Below are 26,053 nucleotides of genomic sequence, written 5' to 3'. Positions count from 1 at the left end.
TTCAGTGCTGGCTTCCTCCGCCTGCCTGCCTCTTAAGTAACATATCCACGGAGGCCAGAAGACAGCTGTCTGATTTGGTTCATTCCTTCCATCAAGTAGGTTCCAGGGATCGAACATCCTCAAGCTTGGCAGCAGTGCCTCTCTCCATCCTACACAGTGGCATTTCTTCTCAACACCTTGTCTGGCTTCAGAAGCTGACCCAGGGTCTGCATTATCTCCTACTCTGTCAGGGAGCCACATGCAGACTGTAATGCCCTCCTACTCTTTAGACCATTGCAAAGTCTCCAAATACCCCTGAGCATTTGCCCCTCCCCTCACTACCAGTGTCTCTGATTCCTTCCACATGTTCCTTGGTGATTTCTCCCTTTATGGTGGCAGTTTTTACAATATGCCTCAAGAGCTGTTCTTTTCTAGAGCTCATGTTCCCAACATGGTGAGGTCTGTAATTTTGACTCTGGCAGGAATTAATAATCTCCTTGTTATAGTTTTAATTAGTTTTTCATCAAAATCACTGTTAGAATCTACTCATTATTCTGTTGAGGCTTCCCCTCTCAGATGACAATCCAGAGGTATTCCAAGGAGCCTTTAGTCTGCTAAGGGCTCCATGGACCTATCTTCTCCTCCATTCAATTAAGAATCTCCCCTTAAACTCTCCCAGGAGGATCTAGGTGTTTTGACAGACTCCACCAAATAGCCTAACATCTCCAGGAGACCCATAATGCCCTTTGCATTGGGTTTGCTGCTTGGGTTCTAGGCTTTAGAGGACAACATCCAGTTACCATACTGATAGAGTATAAGACTGGCTCATGTAGTTACCCTGATGGTAGACTTTAGACTGTTTCATGTAGTTACCATGATGGTAGACTTTAGGACTGTCTCATGTAGTTACCATACTGATAGACTGTAAGGCTGTATGGTGCAGTTATCATGATGGTAAACTGTAGGACGGTCTCATGTAGCTACCATGATGGTAGAGTGTAAGACTGCCTCATATAGTTGCCATGATGGTAGACTTTAGACTGTCTCATGTAGTTACAATGATGGATTGTCTCATATAGCTACTCTGAAGGTAGACTTTAGGAATGTCTCATGCAGTTACTATGCTGATAGACTGACTGTAAGACTGTCTGGTGCAGTTATCATGATGGTAAACTGAAGGTCTGTCTCATGCAGTTACCATGATGGTAGGATATAAGACTGTCTCATTCAATTACCATGATGGTAGACTGTTTCGACTCAGCCCCCATGGGTCCTCTAAGAGTGGTTTTCCAGCATAACCACACGTACCTCCTGTTTTCCTGACCTCACCCAACTAGGATCAATATCCTGTTGTGAACCCTTTCACCTGGGGTTTTTGTAAGTTTGTGTATAAGGCTGCTGCACAATAAAGGTGAGAGACATTCTCTCAGACAATGGACCAGGTGTCTTGTCATTCATCCATATCTCCAGGCTTTCGCCCAATACGAAGACTTAGTGATGGCCAAAAGCAGCCACGAGTGGAGGTTCCACCGAGATCAGGCAAGAAAGGGGACCCCCGAGAGATCACCCTCAGAAGGCTGGCAAGCAAGTAAGGAGTTGTGAGGGTGGATTGCAAAAGGTACAAGAAAATAGGTACCTCAACCCCTAAAAGAGTTGGATTGGAAGGCACTGGAAAAAGGGTGCCTCAACTCCTGAGAGAGTTGGATTGTAAAAGCACTGGAAAAGGGGTGCCTCAACTCCTAGGAGAGTTGGGTTGGAAAGGCACTGGAAAAGGGTTGCCTCAACTCCTAAGAGAGTTGGATTGGAATAGAGATCACAGTCAATCACACAGAGAAAGTTTAAAGAGACAAAGTACTGGCAAGATTTCATTTTAACTTTGGATTAAGTAATAATGTTAAGAAAATTATTAAAGAAATATGGGAAATCCTCCACTGAGGAATCCCTCCTCCATGAGCTGAGCACCAGCAGCCAGCTGACCCAGTTGGGGTGATATGCTTGGAAAAAACGCTGGTTTATCCTGCAGAAGGATCAAATGAGTGGTGACCCAGGTGTTCTAGAATACTATAAGAATGAACACTCCAAGAAACCCCTGCGGATCATCAACCTAAACTTCTGTAAGCAGTAGGGTGTAGGCCTGACCTTCAACAAAAAAAGAGATCCAAAAGAGTTTTATGTTTGATATCATGACCAATGAGTGCACCTTCTACCTGGTGGCTGAGACAGAGGCTGACATGAATAGGTGGGTTCAGAGCATCTGCCGGATCTGCAGCTTCACTCAGACTAAAGAGAGCACTGATGCCCTGAGAAACCTTTCTTCAGTCAGTCATAGTCTCCACTCTTCTACAGCTGAGTTCAGCAGCTCCAGTCAGCACCTGCTCCAAGCAAGAAAGTCCTCAGCTCCTTCACACTCTAGCCAGCTACCTGTGTCAAGCCACATCCAGCCTGCCTTGTCCACCAGTGCACCTCAGGAGTATCAACACTTGCACCAATGCATAAGCCAAAGGACAGAAAATGCAAGGAGTTCCAGCTTTTCTCAGAGCACCTGACAGGAGAGTGATACAGCCACACAAAAACTTGCCCAGGGCAATAGACACTGTATCAACGGAGTCAGCGGTTAGGTCTATGGCTTCTATAGCCTTCCCAAGTCAAGCCGACACAATACAGAATTAAAAGACAGTGCTTTTGACCGCCCCCATAGCCTGGCTGCACACAGCCACACCAAGAGCAGCCTCACAGGGTCTGAGGCAGATAGCAAGGTTGTGTACACCTTCAAGGCACAGACACTTCAGTGGGGCAGTCCTCAACAAAGACCTCCTGTCAGTAAATACAAGTACCCAACACAAGGTGTAGAAACAGCCTGCTGGTCTGCTAAATCTCCAGAAAAGACTATCGTGGGTCAATCAGACTGGGCCAGCTCTGATGCCAACTATGTGCCCGTAAACCCAGGTTCTGATATTTCCATGAGCACAATGCCCCATCACTTTGCCCGCTGAAGAAATGAGATCCAGCCACCCCTGGTCAATCGCCACCTCAAGCCTGGCCGAAAAGCAAAGCCAGCACCCCTTGACCTGAGAAACAACACTGTCACCAATGAGCTCACCTTCAAGTCACATGTCACCAAGTCTTGGTCCTCAGTCAACCACACCTTTAACTCCAGCTTCTCTCAGTACTGCAGTTCCATCTCCACACAAAGCATCACCAAAACAGACTCCAGAGACAGTGAGAACTATGTCCCTATGCAGAGCCCAATGTCTTCATGCCCTGTACCTGGTGGCACTAACAACCCAGCTCCAAAAAAGAGTACTGGCAATGTAAATTACATAGCCATGGACTTCCAGCCGCTCTCCCCAAGCCCTCACCACAAGCCATCCCTATCATCTGTCACATCAGATAAGAAAGGAGAATATGTCCAAATAGATAAAGAAAAGACCTAGGCCCTACAAAAGACCATATAGGAGTGGACAAAGATGCTGCAGCCCTCAAGACCCTCCAAAGATATGAAGGTATGTTAAGTATGGCCATCCCCTGACACCTCCTCTCCTTTGTGAGTTTTGTTCAAAAGATGTATGTATGTTCTGTATGTATGGTGTGGCCACACATGTGTGTGTGAAGTATGATCATAAATGTGTGACTGTTAACAAATGAATGCTATTGTGTTGTCTTTAAATCATTTAATTGCTGGGGAAGGAGCAATAATTGTTAAAGTACAGGTTACTTGGGAGGGAAATTTCTGCTTTTTTTCCCATGGAGGGTGAATAGCTGTGGATTCCTTCCAGACTGGTATGGTTTCATGGGACAGGGCCCACTGAAGCAGTGGCCCAGGTGATCTGAATATTTGTTTTCATTTAAATTTGGTCGGTTAGAAATGGTAGTGGTCACAGTCAATCACTTTTTAAAGGAAAAAAGGAGGAATATGATATAGAAATGATACTTTGTATTGGAATGGATCCTCATTTGTTGATATTAGTTAGATTTTCTAGATATATAGATATTCATCAAATTTTTCAAAGACCTACAGAATATATGACATTTAAATGGTTTAGGGTTTTTCTTGACAGTGAGACACAACTACTCCTGGCACACCAATTACATCTGAGAGGAAGATGGGCATCGAAGAAATAAAATTTGCCTTTGACATGGCAAGACTAGTCATTTGGGCAAGAAGCTGCTCTTGCCTGAACTTGCTGTTTGACCGTTGCTTTATAAACTTGACATGCAGGACCCACAGGAAAGTGACTGCTAAAATAAGATGGACAGTCATAAAAAGTTCCTGCTTCATGGAAGTGTCTGCCAGACATTCTATAGGACACAGAAAAAAAGGTGATGACAAACTGTCAATGCATGTGGATGGTTTAGAATTTTCTGCTTTGCTGAGAAGTCTGCCAGACACATTGTGGCCTGTAGGCTAAAGATGGATGTCCCAAAGTTACCAAGAAACTTTGGATGACTGTCTAGGAAGCAAGATGTCTCTATCAGTTCTAGAGTTTATATATTATTCTTCTATGGTCTTTGATGGAGTTGAAGATAGATAGTTATAGTAATGCACTAAGGTAGAATGGTTAAAATCTTATAGTTCTTACTTGATAACTGTTTTGTTATATATAAAGAAGGGGGAGATGTTGGGACCCAGCCCCCACGGGGCCTCTAAGAGTGGTTTTCCTGCATAACCACAGGTACCTCCTGTTTTCCTGACTTCACCCCACTAGGATCAATATCCTGTTGTGAACTCTTTCACCTGGGGTTCTTGTAAGTTTGTATATAAGCTGCTCCACAATAAAGGTGAGAGACATTCTCTCAGACAATGGACCAGGTGTCTTGTCATTCATCCATATCTCCAGGCTTTCACCCGATACTTGGACTTAGTGGTGACCAAGGGTGGCCACAGTAGACTTTAGGATTGTCTCATGCAGTTACCTTGATGGTAAACTGTAGGATCATCTCATGTAGTTATCATGATGGTAGACTATATGACTGTCTCTTGTAGTTACCATGATGGTAGAATAGAAGACTGTCGCATGCAGGTACCATGATGGCAGACTTTATGACTGTCTCATGTAGTTATCAGGTGGTATAGTGTAAGACTGTCTCATGCGGTTACCATGGTGGTACACAGTAAGACTGTCTTGTGCAGTCCAGTTTACTGTTTTCCTAATTCCTTAATAATTCCAGAGGATGACCCTCTGAAGGAATGGCAGGGAAGTCTCAAATAGACTGAAGAAGAACACTTATAAGGTCTAGTTTTTGTTTTTTCTACTTTGGGCAATCAGGCTCATAAGAGACTCAGGAGAACTTCTTGAAGGTATGTTGTTCCTAAGTTCAGGCTCTTACCTGGACTAGAGTTCAGACCGGCTCAGTGTGAGAATCTAATGAGTGCTGTGAGTTGGAGATTGGAAATTGCTTGTTGTCTGATGGTCTGGAATCTTTCTCTCCCTGTCCCTCTTGGGAGAGAGAGATTTTAGGTGTGTGTGCAGGGGATCTTCAGATATGCTTATCTACTCTATCTTCCAGAATTTTTAACTCTTCTAGTAGATAAACTTGACATAGATTCATATAAATAGTTGCAAAGGTGTTTAAAGCTTCTCTTTACCTTCATTCACCCCAGAGCTTAATTTAAACCACAGCAAGCCCACCAAAGCAGCATCTCAGACTTGAGGCACAGCAACTGTTTCTATTTGATGCCAACAACAATGTGTATCTCTGGGTCTGCTCAGGCATTTGCCTGACACAAGCTTGGAGCAAATGCTGGAATAGAGAGTTGTCAAGGCTCCAGTTGGACTCATCTTTGCCTAGTTAACATTGTGATGGCCCAAGTACCTACCGTCAGAACCTGCCAGGTCCTCTCAAAACTGAAAACACTGTCAAGTCCCTTATTATGCAAGGATGGAAAAGTCATGGTTGTATCCTCAAAGAGTTACCAGAGAAGTGCACAGCCAAAAGATAGAGGCTGTCTTAGTTAGGGTTTCTATTGCTGTTAAGGGACACCTTGACCATGACAACTTTCATAAAGGAAAACATTTAACTGGGGCTGGCTTACAGTTTCAGAGGTTTAGTCCATTATCATCATGTAGAGAAGCATGGCAGCATGCAGGTAGACATGCTGGAGAAGGAGATGAGAGTTCTACATCTTCATCAGCAGGCAGCAGGAAGTGAACTGTCACAATGGGCATGGCTTGAGCATATATGAGACTTCAAAGCCCATTCCCAGAGTGACAGGTTGTCTCCAATAAGGCCACACCTACTCCAAAAAGACCACATCTCCTAATAGTGCCACTCCCTATGACTCAAGCATTCAAACACATGAATCTATAGGGACAATTCCTAATCAAACCACCACAGAAGCCCCGAAGGAACCTGATCTGACTGACACACTGCTACCTCCTCTGTGGGTGGAGAGTCCAGTGGTGGTTAAGTATTACTGGGTTACACATGCCAGAAATACTCAGAGATGCTTCATCAGTGGAAGGATGGAGGTGCCTCTCCCCAGGGCATGTAATGGTTCATTTGCTCTGGGCAGGTACTCCAGGCTGCAGAGGGTGTGGTACTGGAATTCAATAGTGCTAACATTGGCATGATGACTATAGAGGGCACCACTTTCTGCTGCCTTCATACTTTATCATAAAATATTATTTGTTGTTATTGTAGGTATGCATGCTGTGTGTGGATGTGAACATGCCACAACCCGTATTTGGAGGGCAGAGGACAACTCTGTGGAGTTACTTCTCTCTTCCCATATTCATATGGGTTGGGGAATCAAACTCATTACACACCAAGTCATTTTACCTGCCCCAGACTTTATTTTTAAAACATCTTATTTTGAAATAATTACAAACATGAAAAATGCAAGAGTATTTCAGAGATCATTCATTGGTCTTTTATCCGGATTCACCAGTTTTTAAGATTAGAATATTAATTTTATATCTTCTAAATTATTTTCTGAACCACTTGAGAGAAGAATCACTGTGCCTTAATATGTCAGTATAGAGTCCTAAGAATCAGAGTATTCTCTCATGTCACTAGAACACAACTATCAAGTAATAGAAAGGACAGATGATTTTTTTATTATTAGTTCATATTATAAATTTGTCAACTATACCAATAATGTCCTTCATAGCATTGTTTTTTCCTTGAGTACAGGATCTATGCCAGACTCATACATTATATTTAGTTATCATGTTCTTTTTTCTTTAACATGAGAAAAGCATTTTGATCTACATCTTTCATCATAACGAGATGAAATACTAGTTACTTAACAGAACATTTTAAATTCGGGTTTTATGTAATATTTCCTCATGATAGGACTCAAGTTATATGTTCTTGACCAGAATTATGAATAGATATGCATAGATGATGTTAAGTGAACATGTCCAGGGACACATGAGCCCTGCTTGATAATTATTAGTCTAAATTTTCATAAACTTATCGATGTATAACTGGTGTTAGTCCTGTAAAGTTACTTTTTAAAAAAAACCACAAGATTTTAATTAATAAACTATGCAGAGACTTTTCATCACTCCTTGTTAGTCATTGGGTTTGAAGCCAAGATTTAATATCCATTGATAACTCTTACTTTGGTAGTTTAATGTGGTGATATCCTTCACATCTAGCACTGTCTCCAAATCCATCAGCATTCTGTTGTATAGAAGGGACCTCTTCTCTTCAGATGTTTATTTGGTAATAAGCAACGTGATTGCATCTACAGCTCTTGTTTAGAGTTTATATCTGTTGTTTTGATGCCCAATGAATCAGACATTGTTGAGTGGGGACCCTGTTTCCTCACCTCATCGTTTCCCTCTCTCTCCCTATCCTCCTCCTCTTTCTCTCCCTTCTTCTATTCTTCCTCCCACTCCCATTTTCTCCTTTTCTCCGGTGCCCCTATTATTCTCTGAAAGCATTTCCTTACTGTCTGGAGTAAAGGGGTTTCCTGGGCTCATAATGCATTGTCTCTGCCCCAGCTCTGTAAACAGCCCCTTCTTCAGGCAGCTCTCTGTTTCTTTTCAGTGGAGAATGATGTTTAGAAGCCAATACTGGAGTGCTAGACATGCTTGCTCCTTAGCATGACACTATGTTTCATTTCTTTTCAGCAAATGAAGCCAGACTATAGAATTTACAGGCATTTTTACAGGTTGCCCGTAGATTTCTATTAACATGTGCAGGTCTTTTTGGCTGCCTCTTTTTTGTTTGTTTTCTTTCTTTCTTCCTCTCCTCTTCTCTCCCTTGCCCTTCCTCCCTCCATCTCTCTTAGACATTATCACTATTGAACTCTGGCTGTCCTGAAACTTGCTAATGTAGACCAAGCTAGCCTCAAACTCATAGCAATCCACCCGTCTCTGCCTTCTAAGAGCTGAGGTTAAAGGTATGTGCCACCGTGACTAGTATCTTTTTTTTCATATTGAGAATCTAGGATCCTCAAAATTTAAACAAATGTACTCATTTGCTTAGTCTTATAATATACATAAAATAGTTTCAAAGATTCTGCTCCTGTGCTTGTACAAAATAAACCTATTGAGAAGAAGTCAAGGTTTGTTTTTGTATTTTGTTTTTCCTTCGACTTAAGATATATAGCACACTCTGCTTATCGTGATCTGTATTAGTCCTTTGTTTAAATGTCCTTCAGTATGTTTCTATTATTTAGTTCTACTTCAGTTGAATTTATTTCTTTCCATTTTCATTTATTTTTTATGCTCTGTGCTGTAGCAGTAGAAACTCTATTTTACCCACTGTTGTTAATAGACTTTTATCTTTGAGTATTTAGACTATTAACATGCATCTGAAAATCAGAATTACAAGAAAGGCATTCTCAGAGACATTTCATTTTCTCTTATCTTTTCAATCTTACCCCACTTCTCCAAAGTTAACCAATTTTGTTGTTTTCTAATTTGCTGTTTCTGTGTTTCTATTCAGAAAGCACAAATACAAATATTTATGTATAATTTACAGTTTATTCTCCTCTCTACCTTTTATGTAAAAGATAGCAGCCAGAACATTTCATGTACTTTGCATATTAGCTTCATAGAACCTGATAGCAATCACTCTATTTACAAAGATTCTCCTGTGCTTTCTTGTGGGAAATAGTTAGCTCCTACATTATTGCTTTATATGGTATCATTTATTCAACCAATTTCTTATGTTAAGACATTTAGATAGTGTGCTAGTTAGTTTTTATAGTCAACTTGACCCAGTCTAGAATCACCTGGTGAGAGTCTTAATGAGACATTATCTAGACCAGTTGGCTTGTGGGCAAGTCTGTGGGGGATTGTTTTAATTGTTAGTTGATTTGAGAAGATCTAGCCCACTGTGGGCAGCACCATTCCCCAGGTGGGAGATCCTCAACAGTGTAAGAGAGGAAAAAGCTAGTCAAGAGTATGCAAGCAAAGGTCCATGTGGTTTCTTCTGTCTCTGCACATGCCTGAGCATGGTGTTTTTAGTTCTTGTTGGACTTTTCTGTAGTAATGCATGGCAGCCTGGAATTGTAAGACAAAAGGATTTTCCCCCTGAAGTTGCTTTTTGTTAGAATATTTTACCACAGCAACAAATGAAACCAGGGCATGTGGTTTCCAGTATTTTGCCAATTGCTAATAAGTTCATGTTGAATAAGTTCATGAGCTTTTTAAGTTATTGTTGAGTTGTGAATTTTTCAAGGTGGGATTAATCAACAGAAGAGTAAAATACATACACAATTTTGTCATAAACTGCCAAAGATTGAGGGACAGCTCAGGGAGAAAAGGGCCTGCTGTCTAAGCATGAAGACCCGAGTCTGCATTAAAACCACTAACTCCAGCCTTGGGTGGTAGAAACTAGGAGATCTTCAAGTCTCATTGGCTAGCCACTGTAGCTGCAATGCTGAGCTTCAGGATCAATGAGATAGAGATAGATCTTGTCTCAAAAACATGAGTGAGGAAAGACACCTTGATATTAACTGCTAACCTTCACAGGAGCCTTGTGAGCAAGCACACCTTCTCACATGCAACTAAGGAAAAAAATTGCCAAATTCCTTTCATATTGTCTGTACAACTTTGATATCCATGCCAATATATGGAAGTGCTTCTTTGTAGTCTTGTCACAGAGTGAAGTGTCATGGTTCCGATTTATTTTTCTCAACTTGATGTCATCTCACAGTATGTTAGCTATCATTTCTTTTGGAATGAAGTTGAGCATTTTATCATATATTTAACCACTGTTTTCATCTATTTAAAAATTATTTATAATTTTGCTTACTTGATGATTATTTTAGTTTTTCATCAATTTTGAACATTCTGTAGGTATATTTGTAGGTTCTTCTGTATTTCTTAATACACACACACACACACACACACACACAAATACCAGGGCTCAATATATTTTTTTATTAGAAATAAGCTTTTTTTACATGTCAATCCTAGTTCCCTCTTCCTCCCCTTCCCTCTTCCCCCCACTAGCTCCCCTATCCCAGTTCCTTTCTGCTCCCCAGGGAGGGCGAGACCTTCCATGGGGGATCTTTAAAAGTCTGTCATATCATTTGGAGCAGGGCCTAGACACTCCTCTGTGTGTCTAGCTGAGAGAGTATCCCTCTATGTGGCGAGGGCTCCCAAAGTCCATTCATATACTAGGGATAAATACTGACCCACCACCAGAGGCAGGACTCAATATTTTTAAATGACACCCCCTCCCCAAGCAAGGATGGAGCAATGGCTCAGTGGTTAGGGACACTAGTTACTCTTCCTGAAGACCCTGGTTAAATTCCGAGCACCCATATGGTAGCTCCCAGTTGTCCTATAACTTAGTCCCTGTGGGAACTGAGACCTTCTTCTGGCCTCTGTAGACAGTAGGCACATACATGGTACATGGACATATATACAGACAAACACATATACACGCAAAATAAGTTAACAAAATTAATTAAAAATTATGTTTTCTCAATTCTTGTCTCAGGTTTTGACACTATTCATGGTATTTTCATTCAAGTTGAGCTACCATGTTCTAATTGATCTACTGAGACTGAATGTTCTTTTAATTCTCAGATCAATGCTGGGTATGCTGAAGGTACCCATCTCATAGATGTTGGCCCTAGGTTGAGAAGTGGGAAAAGGATGATCTCTAATAGTTCCTTCATTCATCTTTCTCAGTTTTGTGACTCAGTTTCTCTGCAGTTGCTTGCTGAATATGGCTGCACAGCCTGTATACGTCTGTGCTTGTCTATGACATTAACTCTGTGGAATTAATGAAGTCACTATTCAAGTTCATTCTGTTCTCCAGGCCTTTGGATCTGTCTTACATGGTTACTAATATTCCCTAGTGTCTACCATCTTGATTTATACTTTTTATATTTTCTAGTCAGTTGTTTCTCGGTTTCTTCCTCTTCTATCATCTAGTTTTTCTCCACTTTTTTTTTTTTTTTTTTTTGTCACAGTGTCCCATATAATCTAGTCTGGGCTCAAATCGCTGTGTAGCCAATGACAAACCTGAACTTTAGATCCTCTTGCCTCTACCTCCCTAGTGCTGGGATTATAGGAGTGTATTAAGACTCTTGGCTTTGTGTGAGTGCTGGGAATTGAGCCCAAGGTTTATGCATCTTAGATAAGCACTCTACACACCAAGCTGAATCTCCAGCCTTCTGTGATTACTGCAGGCATCCTAAACAGAAATAGTTAAACAATATTCTTATCATTTACTGATCTATTATCTTCAGATTGCTTTAGTTCTTATAATACTTCTCAAGTAATACATCATTTTTCTTTGTGTCCTAACTCTTGTCTGCTTTTAAAATCTTCATAACAATTATTACAGCTTTTTCTGAATCAATATTTGTTTTCATTTATTTTCATATTTACAAAAATGATACTTAGTTTCAAGTGTTTATAATAATGAAGACAAAGTTAATTGAAGCATCCAGCCTAAAAGCATATGAAACAATAAGAAAAATCAGCCGAAAACAGAGAAGAAAATTATATTATGAAGTATAGTTACCTCAGATTTGTAATTAGATGTTACCTATGCATATATTATATAGAGTTTGTGAGAAAAAATTACCTTTAATCAAATGTGGAACCTGGCTTGACAGACTGAGTAAGACCATGGTCCTTCTGTGGGCCTAGATGTTGAAGGGCTGGAGTGGTCAGAAAATGGAGATGGATTCAAGATGAAAGTAAGCAAGAACAAGCTAGAATCTTGTGAAGATGGTCTGAATTCAAAGTTATTTCTTGTTTTTGCAGAGACTAAGGCAGTTACTCCTGAATCTAAACACGCATCCCTAATCAAGATTTGGAGGAGCTGAAACCGGCAAAGAAGAGCAAAGTTAGAGGTCTCAGGCCATGATGCATCATTAATAAGGATCAGTTACAGTCTATGGTGTCCTTGAACATCTAAGGATCTCAGCACTCAGAGGCAAGGTTGGCAAGTTTGAGGCTTTTTGTTTGAAGGGAGCTGGTGAGCTTAGTGAGTTTCATGCTAGCCAGAGCTCCAGGACAAACAAACATGACATCCTACCCACCTGTCCCCAATCTCCCCGTCGTCTTTGTGGCCTGTCTTACCCAGGTGCATCCAGGAAAGGGAATCCATCAAAAATAAGCTTTCTTGCATTGTAAACTTTTAATCTAAAATTATTTATCTTCTGTTTGAAATGTGTCTGCAATGGAATCCTTTGGGAAACGATTTTGGTAGTTCCTGGCTTCTATTTCAAAATGTATTTATTATTCCCTGACATTAGAAAGCTACTTTCTTGGTCATGTAATCTAGATTAGCATGGCTGCTCTTCTCTTAGTGCTGAGGAACTTTCTTCACTGATTCAGGATGTCACTGTTCTTTGGGATTCAGCTGTCACTCTAAAGGACATGTCTGTGAAGGCATGGTCTTTGTTCTTTCTGTCTGTTGTAAAGATCTGCTGCTTGTCTTTGGTGTAGAATGTCTTCATAACCTATCTCAGTATATCCTTCTTTTTCATTTTTGAGCCTAGGCTATGTTTTTTGTTTGTTTTATGTCTGGTCCATTCTTATTAGTGAGTTGTCTTACTTATTATTTTCACACGTGGCCTCGACTGTGTCACCTTTCATCCCTCCCAGGCCTCTAGCTGGTGTGTGGGACAACTAGGAAGAGATTTCCTTTTTCTTTTTATTGCCACTAAAAGACGATTTGATCCCATTGTGATGAGAGGCTAGGGCCTTTGAAACTCTTTGAAATTTGGTAAGGCTTGCTTTAAGACTGTGGATTTGAAAATGTCTGAAATTGAAGTTGTTTTCAACTCTTATCTCATTACTGAGTTGTTCAGCATTGAGATTTGTAAAAACTGCAAGTAATAATGATACCATTTTTATTGTCCTCTACATCCAGCTCAATGTCAAGAGCTCATATTGGTCTCTTTGGTAACCTGGTTCTCCAGTTCCAGTGTAGCCATCTATAGACATGTGCTTGATGATTTCAAGCTGTTCTTTGAAAAGTGTGTGTGTGTGTGTGTGTGTGTGTGTGTGTGTGTGTGTGTGTGTGTAAACTTGATCCAGCACAAAAAGGATCTTAAGCAAGCTGAGGACTTCCCTCAAATCTAGATTTCTTATTATTGCATATTTCTACCTACAAGTAAGCCGGAATCCCTTCTATATTGACAATTTAATTGATTCAATTGTAGAAGGTTGTTGCTGATTTTTCTCAGTGCCAGGTATTTATTATTTCATGGTTGTTTTTTACCTATAGGCTAGAATGTACAGAAGAATAATCAGAAGATATTTTCAAAGCCCACCTTCTCAGTTCTGTAGTCTATTGTATAAGTTTATACAAGACAATGTATGACTTGGTGTCTGTAAGAGAATGCCTGTGATGCATTGATCAGTTGGTTAGAACTCTATAGAGAGAAGACAAACGGACTACAATCGTGAGTCCAAAGTATTGAGGCATAATTTTGGGTAATGATATTCTTGGGGCTGAGGGGAACCAGAGTCATAAACATCTGAGATGCTCCTTGTGCCTCTATCAGGGAGTAGGAAGCCACCAGAACTCAGGGCACATTCTTGTCCCAGAATAGCATTGAAATTTGTTTGCCCTACTACCTACAGATCATCATCTTGTATGAGAGAGAGGGAGGGGTGGGGAGAGAGAACGGGAGAGGGAAAGATGGAAGGGGGGATGATAAGTGGAAAGGGGCAGAGGGGGAGGGTGAAAGGGAGAGGAGGAGGGAAAGGAAGAGGGAGAGGAGGGAGGGAAAGAAGGAAGGAGAGAGAGAGAGAGAGAGAGAGAGAGAGAGAGAGAGAGAGAGAGAGAGAGAGAGAGAGAGAATCTGGTAGAAAAGAGTTGAGGATGCCTGGCTATAGAAATGTTGGCCTGCAGTGTAGACTGAATCTGTAAAGTGTTTACTTGAGGTACCATGCACAAGAGCTCATCCTTACTCCCAGTCACTCTTCTCTTCCCCACCCTCACCTTCCTGATGGAATGTCATGATGCATTTGTGCTGACTACCTCTCCCCTAGCTCATGAATTTGTTCATGCTCATTCCATGTACAGCTCTCCTTGTTTTATTAAAACTCTTAGGTTAACTGTGATTTTTTTTCCTGTTGCTCTCTCTTTCTCTTTTCTTTTCACAATAAACTATAAGCTGGATATAGAATCAGGTTCGTGTGGGAGAGGAGGACCCCTTTTTATTTGAATACTTTGAAGAATTCACAGTGGCTTAGCCAAGATACCCATTTCCTCCCCAACTCACATGATTATGCTAATTCAGGAGAAACGTGTTGATGCACTATTAAAAAGCATGATCTGTTTTCAGCTTCTGGGTAGAGAGGAGAGCAACAGCCTTTAGTGGCCGTGTCAGTTGTGCCTGTGTTATTATGTGCAGATGTGCCAGCTGCCAGTAGGCATTTTCTCTCTGATAGCGCTAACCACTTAACCGTGGGTCAGCAAGGTGCAGCTCTTAGCCAATAGATCTAATTGCAATCCTTCTATGTTCCCTGTGATTGCAGGTTTCTCTAGCTCTATAAACAAATAGTAATCAACTAAACCTGTTACCTCTGAGTAGAGATGTCACGATATGAAATATTAACCGTTCAAAATACAGTAATGATGGTTTAAAACTGTATTTGTTTCTTGAAAATAAAGAAAAAATTGTAAAAAGAAGAGAAAATCAGAGGCTGAAGAATTGGAATTCTGAAGGGCCCCTCTGGCTCTTTTCCCTCTCCATAAACGCATTGCATGTGTGTGCGACATGTTTTATGTGGTCAGATGCAGTGTAAATATTGTGTGCATCTTTTGCTGGAGTAACAATGCATTAGCAGCATCACAAATAAGCTCTGCCTCTGCATCTACATTTTTATGACATTTTTATGTTAATGCAAGTCAAACTTATGTTTTGCAATGTATCTAATCCATCCCAAATTAATCCATTTGTATTCCTATAATCCAATCAGCTCCAGCCTCCTTTGCTGCAAAGTTAGAAGCAAAGTTCAAGGCAGGAACATGGCAGCAAGTCTGGGTCTAGGGAAATTATGCTCTTTGAAGGTAATGTTCCTCATGGCACATGGGGGCAAGGCGGGTTTGATGGGCATCAGGGGTATAGGAGTGATCTGTGCCGAAGTCACCAATGTAGATGATATACTGTCTTTGTACATTTACTTTTAGTATTTAACTTTGCTTTCTTGGTAATGTTTGCATTGACTTTAACTGATAATCCTTGATGAAGTTCCTAGTCTCAGGGCCAGGGTTTAATCACATATTTATTGGTCTGATGGACTATATGGCAAGCCTTTCTTGAGCATTGCTATGTACAATATATAGCTATATGCTACAGATACTTAAAATTCACCATGATGAATTTTACTCACAAGAACTTGAATCCAGGCTTTACACATTCCATTTTGCTCAAATCAGCTCACTTAGGATGAAACACCCACTGGACCTTGTTTGGGGGGAATTCTGGGCTTCATAGATGTGCCTTTCTGTTTTCCTGAGGCTGAGCAAGGTGTACATAATGCCTCCAGAAAACTGAAAAGATGATGTTTCATGCAGTAGGAAAAACACTAAATTATAGTCTTGAGTTGAGATTCAATGGCATATGAAAAATAGCCTACAATCTTAAAATAAGTAATCCGGAGGCCCAAAGTTCTAAAAGTCCTAAAAAAATAACAACACAAACTAAAAACATGGGATAAGTACTTGAATAGACATTTTTTTTCTAGAAAGGATATATAAGAACACAGACTGATTATTGATACCATTAATTAGTAAAATGCTAACCAAAATTATAATAAGGTACTCATACCCATTACCATGGCTCCTATAGGTAAGCAAGCAAGGAAGGAAGGAAGCCCGTACATATGTGTACATGTGTATGCATACACACCCACACACACACCCACCCACACACACACACACACACACACACACAAAGCATTATTAAGGGTATGAAAAATAGGAACCTTCATGAATTGTTGATAGGGAGGTAAAAAGATACAGTCATTGCAGAGAACAATATGGCAGGTTCTCAAAAAATTAAAAACACATTTACTATTTAATATAGCTTACAGCAATTCCATTTCTGAGTAAATATCCAAAAGAACTAAAAGCAGGATCTTGAGATATTTTTGCACCCATATCAGTAGCACCATTAATCACAAAACTATAATACAAAAGCTACAGAACCACAACACTACAGTACCATTGAATGGGCAAGCAAAATGTGTCACATGTATATAATGGTTACTAAAATCTATTATTTTTAAGTTTTTTATTAATGTTCTATGTATAGATGTTTTGTCTGCTTGTGTGGCTGTGTATCACATGTGCCTAGTACCCATGGAGTTCAGAAGATGGCATCAGATTCCCTGGGACTAGAGTTACAGACAGTTGTGAGTTGCCATGTGGGTGCTGGGAATTGAACCAGGGTCCTCTGGAAGGTCAATCAGTGTTCTTAACTGCTAAGCAATCTCTCAAGCATCTTTATTAGTGAAACTTAAAGAAGAAAGTTCTGATATGTGCTACAATGTAAATGAACTTTAAGGACATTGTACCAAGTAAAATATACCAATGGTAAAAAGAAAAATACTTGTGGTGATTTGAAAGGAAATGGCCACCAAATGTACTGATACTATTAAGAGGTTTGGCCTTGCTGAAGTAGGTGTGGCCTTGTTGGAGGAAGTGTGTCACTGTGGGGGCGGGCTTTAAGGTCTGCTATGCTCAAGATACCTCCCAGTGTCTCAGTTCACTTGTTGTTGCCTTTGGATCAAGATGTAAGGAAGATGAGCTCCAGCATCCATGTCTGCCTGCATGCTGCCATGCCCCACCATGATGATAATGGGCTGAACCTCTGAACTGTAAGCCACCCCAATTAAATGTTTTCCTTTATAAGAGTTGCTTTGGTCATGGTGTCTCTTCACAGCAATAGAAACATAAATAGCATATTATATGATGCTATTTACATGAGATAACAGGAACAGTTAAAATGTTAGACAGAGAAAGCAGTGGATTGATTGCCAGGGGCTGGTAAAAAGAAAAAAAGCCATTATTGTTTAATAGGTAGAGAGTTTTAGTTTTATAAGATGAAAGAAGTTATTGAAATGAATGGTAGTGATATTTGTATAGCAATACAATTGTAATTAATGCCACTGATCTGAAGGTTTACAAATGGGCATGACAGTAAATTTTATGCATATATATATTCTATTATAATAAAAATATTAGGAGAAAAAAAGTCAATGTTGTAAAGCTACATGGTACAATCAATATGCTAGCTTGGGTCCAAATCTTCACTCTACTGTAAACTTACCAACTCGGGAAAACCCTTGGTTTTCTTGTCTATTACATGAGGTTGTGACCTAACTCCTGAGGTTGCTGAGTGTTCAGCAAGGTAGAAGAAAAAGTGGCTGACTCTTGCGAAGAGCTGATTCTTTGTAACCTACTGGCAGACATTGTTGTCCTCAGGATTGTGAAGTTAGGGACTATGAGGATTCTGAATGTTAAGTATTTCATGAATGAAGAGACCAAGAACTGAGTTCCAGAAGGGCCAAATGCCCTCCTTGTAATCGTGCAGGACAGAGCTAGGTGACTCATGGTCCTGAGCTTCGCGGGACTGCCTGTCTTATGCAGTTGGTCAGCTGGTCAGCTTTTGGCTTCTCTGTGGAGATCAAATGTGAGCAACACTATCAAAAGGCTCTCTGTCTTTGCTGTAGCTCTAAAGCATGGAGGTCAAGACAGGTAACCCTTTAGGTTAGATGAAGGGGCATGTTCGAGGGCAGCCTATGTCGATGGGCTTTAGGACCACACATGCGTCAGGCTCCTCCCTCTAAGTCTCCTTATGGATTAAGCATCCCCAGCCCAATCCCTGATGATATTTAAGGATGTCACTCATGTCTACCTGGGGATGGCTGGGACACAGCCAGAAGTTTCCAGGAGACAAAGGTTGTATTCATCATCTTTTATTTCCTCTGAGCTGGTGCTGTCTGACTCCAAGTATCTGGCCAGTGTTTGGTCTGACAGTTTCTGGTGGGCAGGGACAGGAAAGAAGCCTCAATTAGGACTGGAAACCAAAGACTAGGAATTATTTTTGTCTTTTGTTCTATAATTTTGGCTTCTAGTAAAGATGGCCTCCTCTTAATGTGGCAGTCTTTGTCTGTGCATCAGCCTTTGCCTTGATTCACCCTTTGCCTGTTAGGTTATGGGGTTGCTTTGACTGTGAGGGATTTATGGGAAGGAGGCTCCTGCCAACTGTGCCTATAGAGGGAGAGTTTCTTCCTTGAGCTCTCTGGCATGATACTAGGCAAGATTTCTTTTCTGATTTGTATTTAACTCTAATGGGTCCACATGGTTCATATTCAGAGGGACACTGTCAGCTGTTTTCATGAGAGGAGAGAAGATGGCGGTGGTGGCAGTGGTGATTTGTGTGTGTGTGTGTGTGTGTGTGTGTAGGTGGGGGTGGGCATGAAGGGATGGAATTGGCTTGAAAATCTGCAGTGGGCTCTTTTCTCCTTTAACATTGATGCTGGGTAATTAGCAAAATGCGCACAGGGTTTTATCCATATTCATGCGCCCTTTCCCACAAGCATAAACAATCCAGTCTCTATTATTTCCTTGCCTGTGCAGCTCCCCCTCTCCCTGCCACCTGCAGAGCCCTGTGCTGCTCTGTTCACTTCATTCTGGCTCTGGTTGGGGGTGGGGAGCCTCCCATGGCTGGGTGTGGGCACCAGTGGGGAACTTCATGGAAGGCAGAGGGGCTCCTCACCAAGGCAGCATCTATGGCCTGCTGAATTTTCAACAAAGTACATTAGCAGCTCTGATTATATGACCCTTGGGAGGACTGTGAGGAGTAGGTAGGGTTACATAATTGCTTCTGTGTGACAAAGAATATAATGAAGCAAAAGGGTAGGACAGTTGATTGTTTTGCTCTTCCAGGTCCATGGTCCACTCTCCAAGTGATTTGTGTGGGCTTTTGCCCTAGTAGGTTGACTTCAAAAGACCCATATTGGTATTTCTTGCCTTCTGGTATCCAGAAGCCAAAGGTGTTTTGATATGAGATAGGAATAAGTTGGGATTTGGTGGTCACTTGTATGGTGTTGGTAATACTTTTGTGTTTCTGTGGCCATATTGCTATTGGAGGCTGATTTTCCAATGCCTGTAGCCATCTCCTTTTTCTGTAAGTGTTACTGGAGCTTCCTGTGTCTCCATGAAAAGTGTTTTCTATGTTTATTCTTTTCTATTAAGTTCTTAGAGAGACCAACTGTTGCCTACTGCTTGGAATAACTTGCCAGTGACCATACAGCAGAGTCCAACATTCCTCTACACTCACTTGGGTTACTCCTACTGGTGATGATGTCCTCCTTTTTAATCTCCTCTCAGCAGGCTATGAAACCACTAGCCATAAGAGATCTGGACCTTGTCAATATGCTTCAATCCTTATGAATATGTATTAGTGTTCACGACTGACTTTTCTTTGTGGAGGCAAGAACCCAAGTATGAGCACAAACTGTGTGAAAAGCATGGTGTTTGTTTTGTTCTGAACATGTCTGTTCTGCCACAAAGGAAATGCTTGAACACAGTATCAGGAGACATGGCAAAGTCAGTATGAGAGGTTGCAGTCAGCGATCATGTTGAGTCATTTTCAACCCAAGTCCCTCCTGTAAGTAGGATTTGCTTAGCTTCTTTGAATTCAGCGTTTGGGAGACACAAACAGCCTTCTTGGCTCTTTTTCCACCCAAGTCATGAAAGCAAACCACTGAAACCCTCTATTCATGATATGACAATTGGAGGTCAGCCTCAGCAACATGTGTTTATTCAACAGTCCCTGGATCTTCTTTCTTTCACCTGGTTGATATGATCATAGGGCTAGCACTACTGGCTGAAGTTGGCATGATCATAGGGCCAGCACTGCTGCTGGCTGAAGTTGACATGACCACAGTTTTCTCCTCTTTGAAGCTCAAAACTATTTTGTGACAAAGGACACAGAGATTGAATTTGATCTTCACAGCCAGGGTGTAATCCCCTCTTCACAGCTGCCATTGTCCACCCTGTAACAGCCTTTGGCTTAGGGAATCTTCCCTTCTGTCCTGTAGAACAGAAAATGTGGATGGTGACAAAGTACCTTTACGGGTGGGTGATGTATTTCCATGGAAAGTCATTTATACAGACACTTGGTTACCATCTTCATTCTTCCCTAACACCCCAAAGGGAGAGAGTAGCTTGAAAAAAATCACTAAGAAGCCCTTAACCTTGTAACATACAGTTTTTGCTAAAAATATATATTAATAATATATTATTGAGCGAGCATAGATGAAGAAGGCCAGGGAGGGAGGAAGCAATAAGAGTGTGAGCGAGGTCAGTGCTCTTTGCCCGCAGACTCTACAATCAATAAGATCTGGTCAATAACTGCTTTATTACTGCACTACCACCCGGAGCAAAATCATTTTTAAATTAAGAATATATTTTGCAAAACTGAATTAACAATATTGAATATTTTGCTCTTTGATATGGCTAGCCTTCAAAATCAAATTATTAAGTATGGAAAATGCTTACTGGCTGAAGCTTCTCTTTCTTCTTGCTCCTCACTTTCTCGGCCTCATTCTCTCTCTCCTTTTGGTTGTCCTCAACTCCACTCCTCCGCCCCCACTCCCAACCCCCCACCTTACAGCCTAGGAAGGAAACAACAGCAGATTTCTAAGATCTCCGGCACAAATGTGGATGTAAATTAGCATTGAATCCAGCACATGGAAATTAGGGAAGGAAGACACATTTCTTGGAGTCCAACAAAACTTCATTTCCTCTGAGAGAAAGGACTAAGGAGAGAAAATGGGGAATTTTCCACATGGGTAAAAACTGAATGTAAAAACCATCAACCTTTGGACTACTGTACAATCTTTGGCAAGCAACGAAATCTGCCCACCACCCCCTCCCCCCTCTCACCATTGCTTACCCTGTTCTATTGTTTCCTCTTCTACAGATTGTGGGGACAGAGGAGAGTTTTAATGAGTCGTGCAGTATAACTTTGAAGCTTCAATAGTGTTAAATTGACCACCCTCAAAAAACAAAAACAAAACAAAACACAGAAACAACAACAAAAACCAAAACACCAAACAATTTATAAGATGTAGCTCTTTTATGAGAATTCTGTTATGCAAAAGTGTGTTTTAAAGGCCATCAGGGGTCAGAGCCCTGGGAAGTACTTCACAATGTCATCAGACCTGATCAAATAGTATCTTTCTTTGAGAAACAAGGTTCTCATGTTTTCAAGCATTACAATAAGATCCTCTCACTCCTGATATCTTGGGGCACTTACCATTGTGGGCCACTAACAGTTAAAATCTCGTACAGATATCATGTAATGGTTGGGGATGGCTAATATAAAATATTAACAAATAACATAAAATAAAGAATAGTCACTGTTCAATATTGCTTTTGTAACAAAAGTCTATGATTGTGCCCCATATGTTTTAGTAAAACATGATCAGTCTACACAACAGTATGTACTTGTTATTCCAATGACAGGTTTGTACTCCATGAAAGGATATTTATTGAAAACATTTGCGTTTGCTAGTGCAAGAAGGAGAGGGGAAATGGGAGGGAAGGGTCTCTCTCTCTCTCTCTCTCTCTATCTATCTATCTTTCTATCTTTCTTTCTTTCTTTCCTTCTTTCTTTTGTCTGTCTTCTATCTATCACCTATCATCTATGGAGAAAGCTGTTGAAGAGAGTAAGGAATTAGCATTTATGTAGTGCTTTCTCTGTAATAGGCATACTTAGGTAAGTATTTAATTTTTCCAATTATTTGGGAAGGTGGCTAGTATTGCTTCTGTCGTGCATGAAGATAGATAATTTAAATACTTTGTCTAGGGTGCTGCTAAATGGTAGAAGTTAACTGCAAATGAATCTGACTCTAAAGTCTGTTCCTTTAGCACCTCATACCACTTTTCTAATGGTAACATTTTCAAGCCTGTTGTCCAGCAAATGATTTTGACCAAACATAAATTACCTAACCTATTTAGTCATTAACTTTTTATCTTGTATTTAGATTATGGATCTCTTTGAGAAGTCCATACGTGCTGTAGCCTTTCTACCAAAAACAAAATGCATAAAAACTTCAAAAAGTGCCTATGCCTTCAGGTGAAGATACTGTGGGCCGAGTACCCTAAAGAAACCCCAAGGTTTCACTGTCACAATTGTTCTTTGAGACCAGGCCTATTATAAAAAGACTAGGGAAAGTGGATGAGAAGTCGAGTTGCAGTTGGCTCTGCCTGTGTAGCCAGGTCTGTCTTGTTCCTTGGAGTTTGTGGCTGTGCTTCACAGTGGTTGGCATGTTTGCTGTGACTCTATTGTCACAGAGAAGACCATCCAGCTAAAGTCTGTCTATGCTCATACTCAAAGCTGTTTCCTTGGTATTTTATGTCTCTGAAAAGCTGAAGAGAAATTTCCTTTCTTGTTGTTGTCAAGGAAGCACCACAGAGTCCCTGCATGTATCTTAGAATAGTGTTCTGTTCTGGGGAAACAAGGTCAATCCCAGTCTACTATGAGCTTGCTACATTTTAAAACATTTTTGTTTTCTTGATGAGTCTGAAGAGTACATTATCAATGAGGAAGCACTTTCCATGGGAACAATTAAACATTAGTAGGATCTCCAGTCTGATACCTTGTTCCTGATCCAAAACCTTCTTCAGAACCTGGACCTCACCTTCAGGTCCACTGTGATGACTTTGTGTCTGACACTGCTGATTCTTACATGTTTTTCAAGCAATGACAAGGTGCCAGACACTGTACGTGGTACAATGAGTCCCTGAGGATGAGTTGGCCTAGGAGGAGCTGACAGTCTCCCCGGGCAATAAAACACTTACACTGTTCCATTGAAGACAGGATTAGATGTGCAAAGAGTCCATCTCAGTATCATAGGCAAAAGCCAACACATTGGAATTTCCAGTCAGGAGTCCTCAGGTAGCTTTAGGACACGTCAAGAAAATTTTAGGACAGGAGAAGTCATTGGTGAAGGTGTAACCTCAGTTGGAATGGAAACTCCAGGATTGAAGGAGTTATGGAGAGAAGTTGAGATTCAGCACCAGGTGGCAGAATCAGAATCCCTGAAGAGGCAGTGGACAAAGGTGTATTCTTAATTGCAGTGGAAACCCCAGAATATTAGAGATGCCAGAACAGTGGGGTGTCCACCAAGGACAGCAGCAGGTGTACAATAGGGCCTATGAGACAAGCTGTGTGTGTTATAGAGAAGTGGAGATTATCAAGCCCCTTTGGAGCCCAATAGATCAAGGATGAATCCCAGCTCAGTTTTAGACACTGAGCTACAAGATTTGGAGCCACATTGCTGGATTTTGTTTTTTCTTAAGTATGATTGTTTTTGTGCTCTGGTTATTTTTCTCTTTGGAGTAAGAATGTGTCTAAACTGTTTTTTCCTTTTCTTTTTCTTTCTTTTTTTTTCTTGGAACCAATAGTTAAGAGATTGGATATTTTGAAGAGAAGTTGAAGTTTGAAAGTGTTTTCTTTTTTTCTTTATTTTTTATTTGAATTAGAAACAAGATTGTGTTTTCTTTAAAGACTGTCAGACTTCAGTTATACTATGTTTTATATTGTGCTATTAACATGAGATCTTGGGATTAAACAAGAAAGGTGATGGTTTCACAGTGATGTGTTTGTGTGTCAAGTTGACAAGGAGACACTTGTGCTGATTAGTTTTTAGCAACTTGAGACAAAATAGAATCATCTGGGAAGAGGGAACCTCAACCGAGAAACTATGTTCATCAAATTAGCCTGTGGGCATGTCTTTGGGGTTATTTTCTTTCTTAATGATTGACATGGGAGGGTCCATCCCACTGTGGGTAGTATCACCCTTGGGCAGATGGTTGTGGGTTATATAAGAAAGCAAACAGAGCAAGTCATGGAGAACAAGTGAGTAGTCAATTTTCCTCCATGGTTTTGTTCAGTTTCTGCCTCCAGGTTTGTGTCTTGAGGTCCTAAAAATAAACCCTTCCTTCCCTAAGTTGATTTTGGTCAATAATTAATTTATGATAGCAACAGAAAGCTAACTAGTACAGATGGATATATTAAACTTTTTTCTGTTTGGTATTCACATAGGCTATCTAGTAGAATGATGTTGTGTTAGTACTTTTAAATATGTAAAGCAAAGAAAAAGTGATTGGTGAAGGCTTGCTATCTTGGCATTACTAAAGACAGTAGACAATCTCATCTGCAAGCAGTGTGTACTCCATCAAGGATAATGGAAGTTAGTCTTTAAAACAATGACAGAGAAATCTTGGATAACTGAAACCCCAGTGTCATTTTTTCCCTTTGAGGCATTTAAAACCTATTCTAATAGTCGGAATAGCCCAAAGGTGAAGATGTTTGTGCATGCTGCACTGACCAAATCCATTTCTATGGTTATGTTTTTGAAGTTAAAACTGAAGATCTAGCTAATTATCTCTATCTATCTATCTATCTATCTATCTATCTATCATCTATCATCTATATCTTTGTCTCTATGTATGTATGTATGTATGTATGCATGTATGTATGTATGTATGTAATATATCTATTGTTTTACTTTTGGAAAATTCCCCAACTGAAAAGAGTCAACATGTTAGTGAATAATTTACTCAGGCCTTTCCTATCCTGAGTCCCGACCTCTAGAAAACCATCACATGCCTAAGCATTTGATGCAGAGTGCAAGGTGTAGGACTAAAGATTTTCCTATCCACAGGGGATGTAGAGCCCCAGGAAGGGTTTGAAGATCCATAGTAAGGTGGTACTGAAAACAATATGTTACAGAACAGGAATCATTTTGGATTTGAATATGACTGTTGGCTCCACATGAATATGTAATTGACTATTGAGGTCACGATTAAGGAGAAACTGGATTGCTAGAATCCCATAGAATCACCTATGGGCTCCAAACAAAATACTGCCTCACTCATGAAGAGATTTTACCTCTCTCAACACATATATCCCTTCATGCCAATCTTCACACAACTCACCATCCATCCTAGCACTTACTCACACGCCAGCCTGTCCTGTTATTTAGAGGTGACAAACACATGTAGCTTGGCTCTTCGGTAAGAACACATGAAGACGCACGTTCAATAACCACTCATTTCAGTGTAGATGCCTGACATTCTGTTAGTGTTGGTAGAGTTGTTTTTGATTGAATCTGATGAATACTGTTCAGCCTCGGTTACTGTGTTGACACTCCCAAACTACCATGCAACTTTCCCTTTTTGTGTGTCTTTGTCCAGCTCTGATTGCTTCTTGGAATTCCCACATGTCCTTTCCTCTCTCTAGGACTGATGCAGAGACCTCAGTTCTCCTTGGCCATTTGTTAGCCTTTCTTATTTGGATGATGTCACCTAACATCACCTCCAGTTTTCTTTTCTTTTTAATCAGGATAAAGTCGGAGGTATTTTACCTAATTTAGATCATGCCTGTTAATTTGCCAATGCCACCTCCTGCCTAGGGCACTAGGATGGGCTGTTTCCACAGAGGCATAATGCATATGGCCAAGGGCCAGTCGCTCTGACCTTCTAAAGCAGGAGGGTGGATCAGGAGGGGCTCATCTTAGATTGAGAGGAGCAGCCTCACAGAACCACAGGGACCTGTTTGGATGCCCATCAGTTTGATGTAGCTGCTGTTCTCATCCCTGTGGGGCCC

The 26,053-nt window shown here is 40.7% G+C and overlaps 1 pseudogene; it reads left to right on the top strand.

The window, feature by feature from the left end:
• Positions 1–1,975: 1,975 nt before the first annotated feature.
• LOC100761547 overlaps positions 1,976–26,053 on the top strand; it is an 82,961-nt pseudogene continuing 58,883 nt past the window's right edge.

Source organism: Cricetulus griseus (assembly GCF_003668045.3).
Source record: "Cricetulus griseus strain 17A/GY chromosome 1 unlocalized genomic scaffold, alternate assembly CriGri-PICRH-1.0 chr1_1, whole genome shotgun sequence".
NCBI lineage: Eukaryota > Metazoa > Chordata > Mammalia > Rodentia > Cricetidae > Cricetulus > Cricetulus griseus.
This window is presented reverse-complemented; position numbering and strand designations above follow the sequence as displayed.